Genomic DNA, 9,338 nt, shown 5'->3' with positions numbered 1-9,338 from the left:
CCCCCCCCCCCCCCCCCCCCCCCCCCCCCCCCCCCCCCCCCCCCCCCCCCCCCCCCCCCCCCCCCCCCCCCCCCCCCCCCCCCCCCCCCCCCCCCCCCCCCCCCCCCCCCCCCCCCCCCCCCCCCCCCCCCCCCCCCCCCCCCCCCCCCCCCCCCCCCCCCCCCCCCCCCCCCCCCCCCCCCCCCCCCCCCCCCCCCCCCCCCCCCCCCCCCCCCCCCCCCCCCCCCCCCCCCCCCCCCCCCCCCCCCCCCCCCCCCCCCCCCCCCCCCCCCCCCCCCCCCCCCCCCCCCCCCCCCCCCCCCCCCCCCCCCCCCCCCCCCCCCCCCCCCCCCCCCCCCCCCCCCCCCCCCCCCCCCCCCCCCCCCCCCCCCCCCCCCCCCCCCCCCCCCCCCCCCCCCCCCCCCCCCCCCCCCCCCCCCCCCCCCCCCCCCCCCCCCCCCCCCCCCCCCCCCCCCCCCCCCCCCCCCCCCCCCCCCCCCCCCCCCCCCCCCCCCCCCCCCCCCCCCCCCCCCCCCCCCCCCCCCCCCCCCCCCCCCCCCCCCCCCCCCCCCCCCCCCCCCCCCCCCCCCCCCCCCCCCCCCCCCCCCCCCCCCCCCCCCCCCCCCCCCCCCCCCCCCCCCCCCCCCCCCCCCCCCCCCCCCCCCCCCCCCCCCCCCCCCCCCCCCCCCCCCCCCCCCCCCCCCCCCCCCCCCCCCCCCCCCCCCCCCCCCCCCCCCCCCCCCCCCCCCCCCCCCCCCCCCCCCCCCCCCCCCCCCCCCCCCCCCCCCCCCCCCCCCCCCCCCCCCCCCCCCCCCCCCCCCCCCCCCCCCCCCCCCCCCCCCCCCCCCCCCCCCCCCCCCCCCCCCCCCCCCCCCCCCCCCCCCCCCCCCCCCCCCCCCCCCCCCCCCCCCCCCCCCCCCCCCCCCCCCCCCCCCCCCCCCCCCCCCCCCCCCCCCCCCCCCCCCCCCCCCCCCCCCCCCCCCCCCCCCCCCCCCCCCCCCCCCCCCCCCCCCCCCCCCCCCCCCCCCCCCCCCCCCCCCCCCCCCCCCCCCCCCCCCCCCCCCCCCCCCCCCCCCCCCCCCCCCCCCCCCCCCCCCCCCCCCCCCCCCCCCCCCCCCCCCCCCCCCCCCCCCCCCCCCCCCCCCCCCCCCCCCCCCCCCCCCCCCCCCCCCCCCCCCCCCCCCCCCCCCCCCCCCCCCCCCCCCCCCCCCCCCCCCCCCCCCCCCCCCCCCCCCCCCCCCCCCCCCCCCCCCCCCCCCCCCCCCCCCCCCCCCCCCCCCCCCCCCCCCCCCCCCCCCCCCCCCCCCCCCCCCCCCCCCCCCCCCCCCCCCCCCCCCCCCCCCCCCCCCCCCCCCCCCCCCCCCCCCCCCCCCCCCCCCCCCCCCCCCCCCCCCCCCCCCCCCCCCCCCCCCCCCCCCCCCCCCCCCCCCCCCCCCCCCCCCCCCCCCCCCCCCCCCCCCCCCCCCCCCCCCCCCCCCCCCCCCCCCCCCCCCCCCCCCCCCCCCCCCCCCCCCCCCCCCCCCCCCCCCCCCCCCCCCCCCCCCCCCCCCCCCCCCCCCCCCCCCCCCCCCCCCCCCCCCCCCCCCCCCCCCCCCCCCCCCCCCCCCCCCCCCCCCCCCCCCCCCCCCCCCCCCCCCCCCCCCCCCCCCCCCCCCCCCCCCCCCCCCCCCCCCCCCCCCCCCCCCCCCCCCCCCCCCCCCCCCCCCCCCCCCCCCCCCCCCCCCCCCCCCCCCCCCCCCCCCCCCCCCCCCCCCCCCCCCCCCCCCCCCCCCCCCCCCCCCCCCCCCCCCCCCCCCCCCCCCCCCCCCCCCCCCACCCCCCCCCCCCCCCCCCCCCCCCCCCCCCCCCCCCCCCCCCCCCCCCCCCCCCCCCCCCCCCCCCCCCCCCCCCCCCCCCCCCCCCCCCCCCCCCCCCCCCCCCCCCCCCCCCCCCCCCCCCCCCCCCCCCCCCCCCCCCCCCCCCCCCCCCCCCCCCCCCCCCCCCCCCCCCCCCCCCCCCCCCCCCCCCCCCCCCCCCCCCCCCCCCCCCCCCCCCCCCCCCCCCCCCCCCCCCCCCCCCCCCCCCCCCCCCCCCCCCCCCCCCCCCCCCCCCCCCCCCCCCCCCCCCCCCCCCCCCCCCCCCCCCCCCCCCCCCCCCCCCCCCCCCCCCCCCCCCCCCCCCCCCCCCCCCCCCCCCCCCCCCCCCCCCCCCCCCCCCCCCCCCCCCCCCCCCACCCCCCCCCCCCCCCCCCCCCCCCCCCCCCCCCCCCCCCCCCCCCCCCCCCCCCCCCCCCCCCCCCCCCCCCCCCCCCCCCCCCCCCCCCCCCCCCCCCCCCCCCCCCCCCCCCCCCCCCCCCCCCCCCCCCCCCCCCCCCCCCCCCCCCCCCCCCCCCCCCCCCCCCCCCCCCCCCCCCCCCCCCCCCCCCCCCCCCCCCCCCCCCCCCCCCCCCCCCCCCCCCCCCCCCCCCCCCCCCCCCCCCCCCCCCCCCCCCCCCCCCCCCCCCCCCCCCCCCCCCCCCCCCCCCCCCCCCCCCCCCCCCCCCCCCCCCCCCCCCCCCCCCCCCCCCCCCCCCCCCCCCCCCCCCCCCCCCCCCCCCCCCCCCCCCCCCCCCCCCCCCCCCCCCCCCCCCCCCCCCCCCCCCCCCCCCCCCCCCCCCCCCCCCCCCCCCCCCCCCCCCCCCCCCCCCCCCCCCCCCCCCCCCCCCCCCCCCACCCCCCCCCCCCCCCCCCCCCCCCCCCCCCCCCCCCCCCCCCCCCCCCCCCCCCCCCCCCCCCCCCCCCCCCCCCCCCCCCCCCCCCCCCCCCTCCTCCCTGGCACACAATCGAGCGCGTCGACACAAGAGAGTGGCCTCCCCGGGGGCAGCGGGCGGGGGGATTTACGGCGGCGGCTGAAAAATGAGATGCGTAAAAGCTTTTTGCTGCAGACTCACTCTATCGTTCTATTGATTAAGGTGTTAGAAGGGCCAAGTGGACGGGTTTATTTGAGTGTTTTGATGTGTTTATGATACGCGCCGGACAAAAGGGGCCAGGTCTAATGGGGCCGCAGAGGGCCGCCTGCGCTAAAACAAACCCTCAGCTGTGGTGAATAATGGGCCACTTGTGTACAAGCCACCATCAGTTAGTCAGGATGCGTCTCAGCTTAATGCTCACAGTGTTTGGGACCGCTCCCCCCTCTTTACACACGCAAATGTACTGTACTTTCCAGAATTATTCATACGAAATTTGTTTCCCCCCCCCCCGCCCCCACATTTTGTCATATCATGATAAAATCTGAAAGGTGTGGCACGCATTTGGAGTCGGCCATCTTTACTTTGATGCCCCTAAATAAAATTCAGATCAACCACCTGCTTTCACAAGTCAACTATTATTTTTATTTTTGTTTTTTACATTCATTTACATTTTAAAATGAACAAACGTTTTGAATCAAAAGAAGTAGATGGAAGAAAAAAATCTTACATATTCTACACCTACTCTCAAAAGTCAATTCGCTATACCATAAGCAACTATAAGTATCAATCAAATGTGCTAGAATGTCTCTAGCATGTGCTAGAATGGCCTAGTCAAAGTTCAGAGCTAAATCCAATTAAGAATCCGTAGTAAGTCAGGTGTTTACATGCACTCTTCATCTGATCTGTACTGAGTTTGAGCTATTCCGGACGTTTTTTGTGTGGGCAAACATTTTAGTTGGTGGAAACAAAAACCAAAAGACTTACAAATGTAATTGTTGTAAAATGTTTTTCATCTGACAATCTGACAATTCTTTTGCCAGATTAAACAAAAAAAAAAAAAAATCATTTTTATCCAACATCGTTATTATGCTTGTTGGTCTACATCTAAAATTCCCCAAATATAAAATGTAAGGAGGTTTGTGGTTGTAACAGGAGCGAAATGTTGAAGCGGAGTGAATAGTTTGTGCAGGACTTTCTACTGTTTAGCTTCTTTATGTTGCAATGGATCATTTACCTGAAATCTAGTTGTTGTTGTTTTTTTTTTTTAAAAAGACATTTTTGTTTTTGTAAGCTGTAGCCTCAACATCTCCACTTGGAGATGTTTGGAGTTTTTCTTCCCTTCCTGTCTTCTCTTTAACCTTATCCAACTCATCTTGGTCTTAGCCATACTGCAGAGAATACACGTGTAACGCTCCACAACACGCCAAGCTCCCGTTTTTCTGCTTTGTTTCTTGATGTATGTCCCTAGAAGGCAGGCGGACGTATCCGATGGAATGCTGTAACAAAGGAGGGTGTGTGTGTGTGTGTGTGTGTGTGTGAAGTAAAAGGTTAGAAGCTGTTGTTCTCCAGGGCCAAAGGCCTGCTTGTTGCACCGGTGCATGCCTGATACAAATTGCTGGGGCTTTAAAGCTGTAATTATGGTAATAGGCCCAATTGCAGTGTAGTGAAGCTCTAAAGTGCTTCCATGTGTGCGCTAAACCCCAGAGACCCTGGCTTAGCAGGGAGCGCTGCAGCCTACCTCCCCCCTCTCCCGCCCTCCTTAAGCCTCCAACAGTAACCTGCAAAATACCCACGCTGCACCAGGAGTCAAGTCAGGACTACAGACTAATGGCCGGCATGACCTGAAAGCGTTTTCAGATTTACTGCTTATGCAAAATGAAGGGGAGGGTATGCAAATGCACCGAAGCTCCTGGAGGCGCCGAGCCCTAATTGTACCTCTTTTTTTGTGCTTCTTTTCAGATTAAGGTTTTAGATTTTTAGTCGGGCAGCTTTTATCTAAATTTAAAGGCTGGAGCTTTTAAATTCCTGCAGAGCAGGTAAAACTCAACTGAGTTGATAATAAAATCAGTGGGGGTCTTTTGTCTGATATTTTCATTTTCTGCATCAGCTAACTAAATTTTAAAAAGTTATGTCAACACAACAGCAGCCATTACTGATGTGTCGGGATCCTGGTGTACTTTCCTGGAATGTTCTGAAAACCAAAAACATTTATTTATTTATTTTTTCTGTTTTGTACCTCGTACTGAGCCAGGTGGTTTTTCCTTTTGGGGTTGTGAGACTGTTAAAAAAAACAAAAAAACGGGGGAAATAAAAAAAAAAGGACATTGATGGAAGATTAAGTGGAAGAAAAAGCATGCAGTAGTCAGTGTTTGTTCATTTGTTGTCCCTCTCTGTTTTATTTACTGGGTGACCAGAGATGCTTTTCTCGCTGATGTTCAAGGAAAAGTATTATCTTCTAGCTGTAAAATTCCTGCGTTTGGCACTTATTGCTTGCTGTAGTTGTGACTTTAAGTTATTGATGAGCTTAAAAACTGTTCTCTCAATTAAAGAACTCTGAGCTAAAGCTAAGTTTAGTGTTTCATAAAAAAAACAAAAACATTCAAACATAGAAGCATGTTAGCCGCTGCATAACTGATTGTTTCTGGAGTTATTGTCGTTTATTTATTTAAAAAGTGAAAATGCACATCACAAGCTATATAAATTAACAAGCTTCTTCCATCAAAAAAGAGAAAAATAATAATAAATATAAAGCATTTTTATCAAGTTACAAATTTAAAAGGAATAAATTTGTAACCCGCATAAAAGCTAACCACAACACAAGCAATACATAAAAATAACAGAATGAAAATGAGAATCATGTGATCTGTGAGTGCGTACTTAAAGTAATGAAAAAGAAAAACCGCAGCAGTAGTTCCTGCTGTTAGTGGACAGCAGGGTCTACTAGCATCCTGCTGTCTGATTAATCTGAAGAAAAATGCAAAACACAGAAAGTAGTCCCACTTTCAGACGTCATCCCAACTGTGAAGCACAGCGGTGGCGAGATCATAATGTGGGACAATACTCCACCTGCGAAACGGGTCAGTGTTAAAAAAATAAATAAATCATGAAAGCAGACCAAAACGGCTTCTTCAACAACACCAGCGCCAAGACGTTTTCTCTGAACTCACCACTGTTCTCCCACACACACACACACACACACACACACACGCCCACACCCACACACACTCGTCTATGAGCTATTTTTAACCCCGACTCCTCAGGGAGAGGTGATTGGCCGGCGGGATGCGTCGGAGGGGGGAATACTCAGCGGGGAATGTTTGAGCCCTGGCTCGGCTCTGACGTCGCCCGGCGGTCCACACAGGTGGGCCCGATCCCAGACAGGAAATGGAACTCGGGTGGAGAGCTGAGACAAAACAACAGCTCGGCGTTTAAAAGTAGTTCACTCCTCGCACTGCTGCTGGGCGTTCCAGTGATCCAGATGACTAAGTGGAAACTTTTGAGAAGTCATTCCTGTGACTCACTTTGAGAAAACAACAAAAAAAGTGTTAGATATTGTTCCATAATTGGTGTTTAGTTCTCCCTCTGGTTGCGACTGTAGTCCCAGAAGATGCTAAACATGGAGCAACAGTAAGGCGAGCCACGTTTAGGTGTTTTGAAAAATGGAAATGCAGTGTGAAGAGTTTTTTAAAAAAAAAACTTTTAGCACATTATCTGATCATTTTAATGCCAAAATGAGGTACACAAACGGTGCCGGTGACACGGGAGGTTTTACAGTGTCGAGCTTTGGCCGCGTCTTGGTCTTTTCGGAGCCAGATGTGGTTATATTTGGAGAAAAGGCGGAGGCTACAGAGGGATACTTGAAACCCAATTTAGTTTAAAAAAGAAAAAAAAAAAAGGGGAGGCAAAAACAGCTGAAATATGAAAGTATTTTCAGAAGACCACCCACGCGACATTGAGAAGGAGTCGATCGAGCTAATGGCACGGCGATGACTCAAAGAAACATATTAGGCTTTTCAAAAGAAAATACGACTTAGTGAAGGTCTATATACGTGATGAAGTGAGACGGGCCAAAAATGTGAAACGAATGCCAACGTCATTAAAATAAACCGTCTGAGAACAACAAAGTTTAATGTGAGCGCGTAGGATTACTGTTTTTTTTTTGTTGTTTGTGTTTTTTTTTTACTTTGTTGAAAAAAATGTGGAAACTGCTTAATGACATCGGAAGAAAGGGGGAAAAATAGTCGCAATTTAACTCGATAAAAGGGATGTCTTGGCATAATGACACGGCAGCCGAAGTATAAATACAGACGTTCTGTGAAAATTAGTAAACAAACAGAAACATGAAGGCCGCAGAACAATCCAGAAAGTCAAAGCAGGGTTTTTTTTTTGGACAAAACTGCAAAGCAACAGGATTGTACATCTTAAATGCAAAGTCAGCTGTTTATCTTAGAAGCCATAATAAGGAACTCTGGTAAGTGTGGAGGAGCTGTAGAGTCCCAGAGCTCAGGTGGGAGAATCTGTTGGCAACTATTAGTTGCAGTGCTGACTACACTGATGAAACACAAAACCTTTTTCGTGTAGTTTTTAGAGCTAAACTGATTTAGAAGTAACTTTTCAGTAAAATATAGAGGCTTGTTTACATCAATAATTAATATTGATTAAAAAGAAAAACCACTTGATAGACATTTTGCCACGTTGTGAGTGATAAAATCTACCACTGGAAGTAGGGCTGGGCGATGTATCGAGTATACTCGATGTATCGCAATATTTTCTATTTACGATAGTTAAAATGGCTGTATCGCAACCATGGAGTAGAAATTGTCTTTCAAATAATAAACTTTCACCATCAAGCCCTACACAGTGGTGGTTGAATAGATTATTTAAACACCTGCTTTACTGATGCTCTGTCAGTTTGTGTGTAGGTCGTCCTTTTTTATTTTTGAGCTGAACCAAAACACACCCTATTCCACAGCACATCTACTGTATACGTTAAGTTTGTCAAAGTCAAGCATAACTGACCTGCTTCTCTCTCCCTCGCTATTTTTTGCTTAGTTAAAACTTATTTCTCACTTTGTTATCTGGTCTTAGTGTAGACAGTTCATAGCAAAACACTTCATCCCTTTTTATATGAGCTTACATTTAAGTCTAGCAGGGAAATGGGGGCTGGAACTTGCGTGGGTGACGTCATGCTGCAAGGAGTATAGTTTAAAATAGCATTGGAGCTCATTTAGGAATATTGTGATATATATCATGTATCGTGATATAGCAAAAAAAAATAAAAAATCAGGATATTAGATTTTCCTCATATCCCCCATCCCTAACTGGAAGTAGTAGCCTACTTTTTAGATTAATATGAGAAAGCAACTTTCAATATTAATATTAGAAAGTTAAGTTACTTGTAACTTAACTTTTGTAAGTTACAAGTAACTTACAAAAAAGTTACTTGTAAGTTAGCTTCTGATAAGATTTTGTGATTTTTGATCCAATATGATCAGTTATGTTTCTCTGAAAGAAAGAAAAAAAAGAGTTGACATCATTCTAAAATAGTTCACGTTGCACATTTTATTTCTGGTTCAGCTTTAAAAAAAAAAAAAAAAAAAGTAATTGCTAAGGTCAAATCTCGCCATATTTCTGCCTTTGAGAACTTCCTTATGAGTTGATGAAAACCGAAGTCTGTTATTGTAGTGATTCAGAGGTGATTTTGTCAAATGAAAACAGACCGACTAACACTCCCACGCAAATGATAAATGCAGACAGACTTTTTATTTTTTTTTATGTGCGGCTGTCAGTATTTGTTCTTTCTTTTCTTTTTTTTTCCGCTTGCCCCCCCCCCCCCCCCCCCCCCACTCCCCCCTTTGCGCCTGCGAGCCGAGCTCAACGCACAAGGCAGCCGTCATACGTAACATCTGGCCGGGGCCCGGGGCCAGACCATGTGAGCGCGGGGGCGTATTGGCAGACGGAAGGTGTCGGTAGGCAAATGCTCGGCAAGGGAAAAACGGAGAGAAGTGGAGGGAGAGCAAAAAAAAAAGGGAAAAAAAAGCAAGAGACAACACGAGCATGTGTCGAAGAGGTGGATGACGCAGCAAAAACGAGAAGCGGAGGAGAAATCCCGTACAAGTGAGCCAGCTTGGGGAAGGGTTGGGGGTAAGGCAGGGCGTCGGATGGATGGACATCCACACCGACATGTGTGGATGTCATCTGGCCGTCGGTCAAGCACAGAGAAAGTGAGAGGAAAGGGGGGGGAAAGCAGAGAGATGAGAGCTCCAACGAGGAACAAAGGTGGGGGGGGGATTGAAGCCTAATTCTAAAAGCAGCTGTGTGCGTCAGGAGGAGAGTGGGAGGCTCGGTTCTTGGGATATGGGCGCTCTCTCATGGCCCGTAACATCCTCTGACCTCCATAACGTCAACAGCGACTCGTTGGGCCCCCAAGTCAGACCTTAAAAAAAAAAAAAAAAAAGGAAGAAGAAGAAGAAGACGAAACCCCCCTGAAGCTTTATGCCTCACCGTTTCCCAGCACCTGAACACCAGAACGCCATAAATTAGTCCGGTTCTGCCAAATGTTGAAGCTAAACATGAGATGCTAAAACTGTCTGCTAAAAGCTAACCTGGAAGTTATTTTGTGGAACTGCTTTTGCATATAATATACATGTTT

General features: G+C 58.5%; 1 protein-coding gene across 4 annotated transcripts in view; it reads left to right on the top strand.

Moving 5' to 3' along the window:
• Positions 1–9,338, top strand: part of slc25a26 (solute carrier family 25 member 26) — an 86,129-nt gene that overhangs the window by 73,695 nt on the left and 3,096 nt on the right. The window lies entirely within an intron of this gene.

This window comes from Xiphophorus hellerii, chromosome 20, assembly GCF_003331165.1.
Source record: "Xiphophorus hellerii strain 12219 chromosome 20, Xiphophorus_hellerii-4.1, whole genome shotgun sequence".
Classification (NCBI taxonomy): Eukaryota; Metazoa; Chordata; class Actinopteri; order Cyprinodontiformes; family Poeciliidae; genus Xiphophorus; species Xiphophorus hellerii.
Note: the sequence above shows the minus strand (reverse complement) of the source record. Positions and strands in the feature narration are given on the sequence as shown.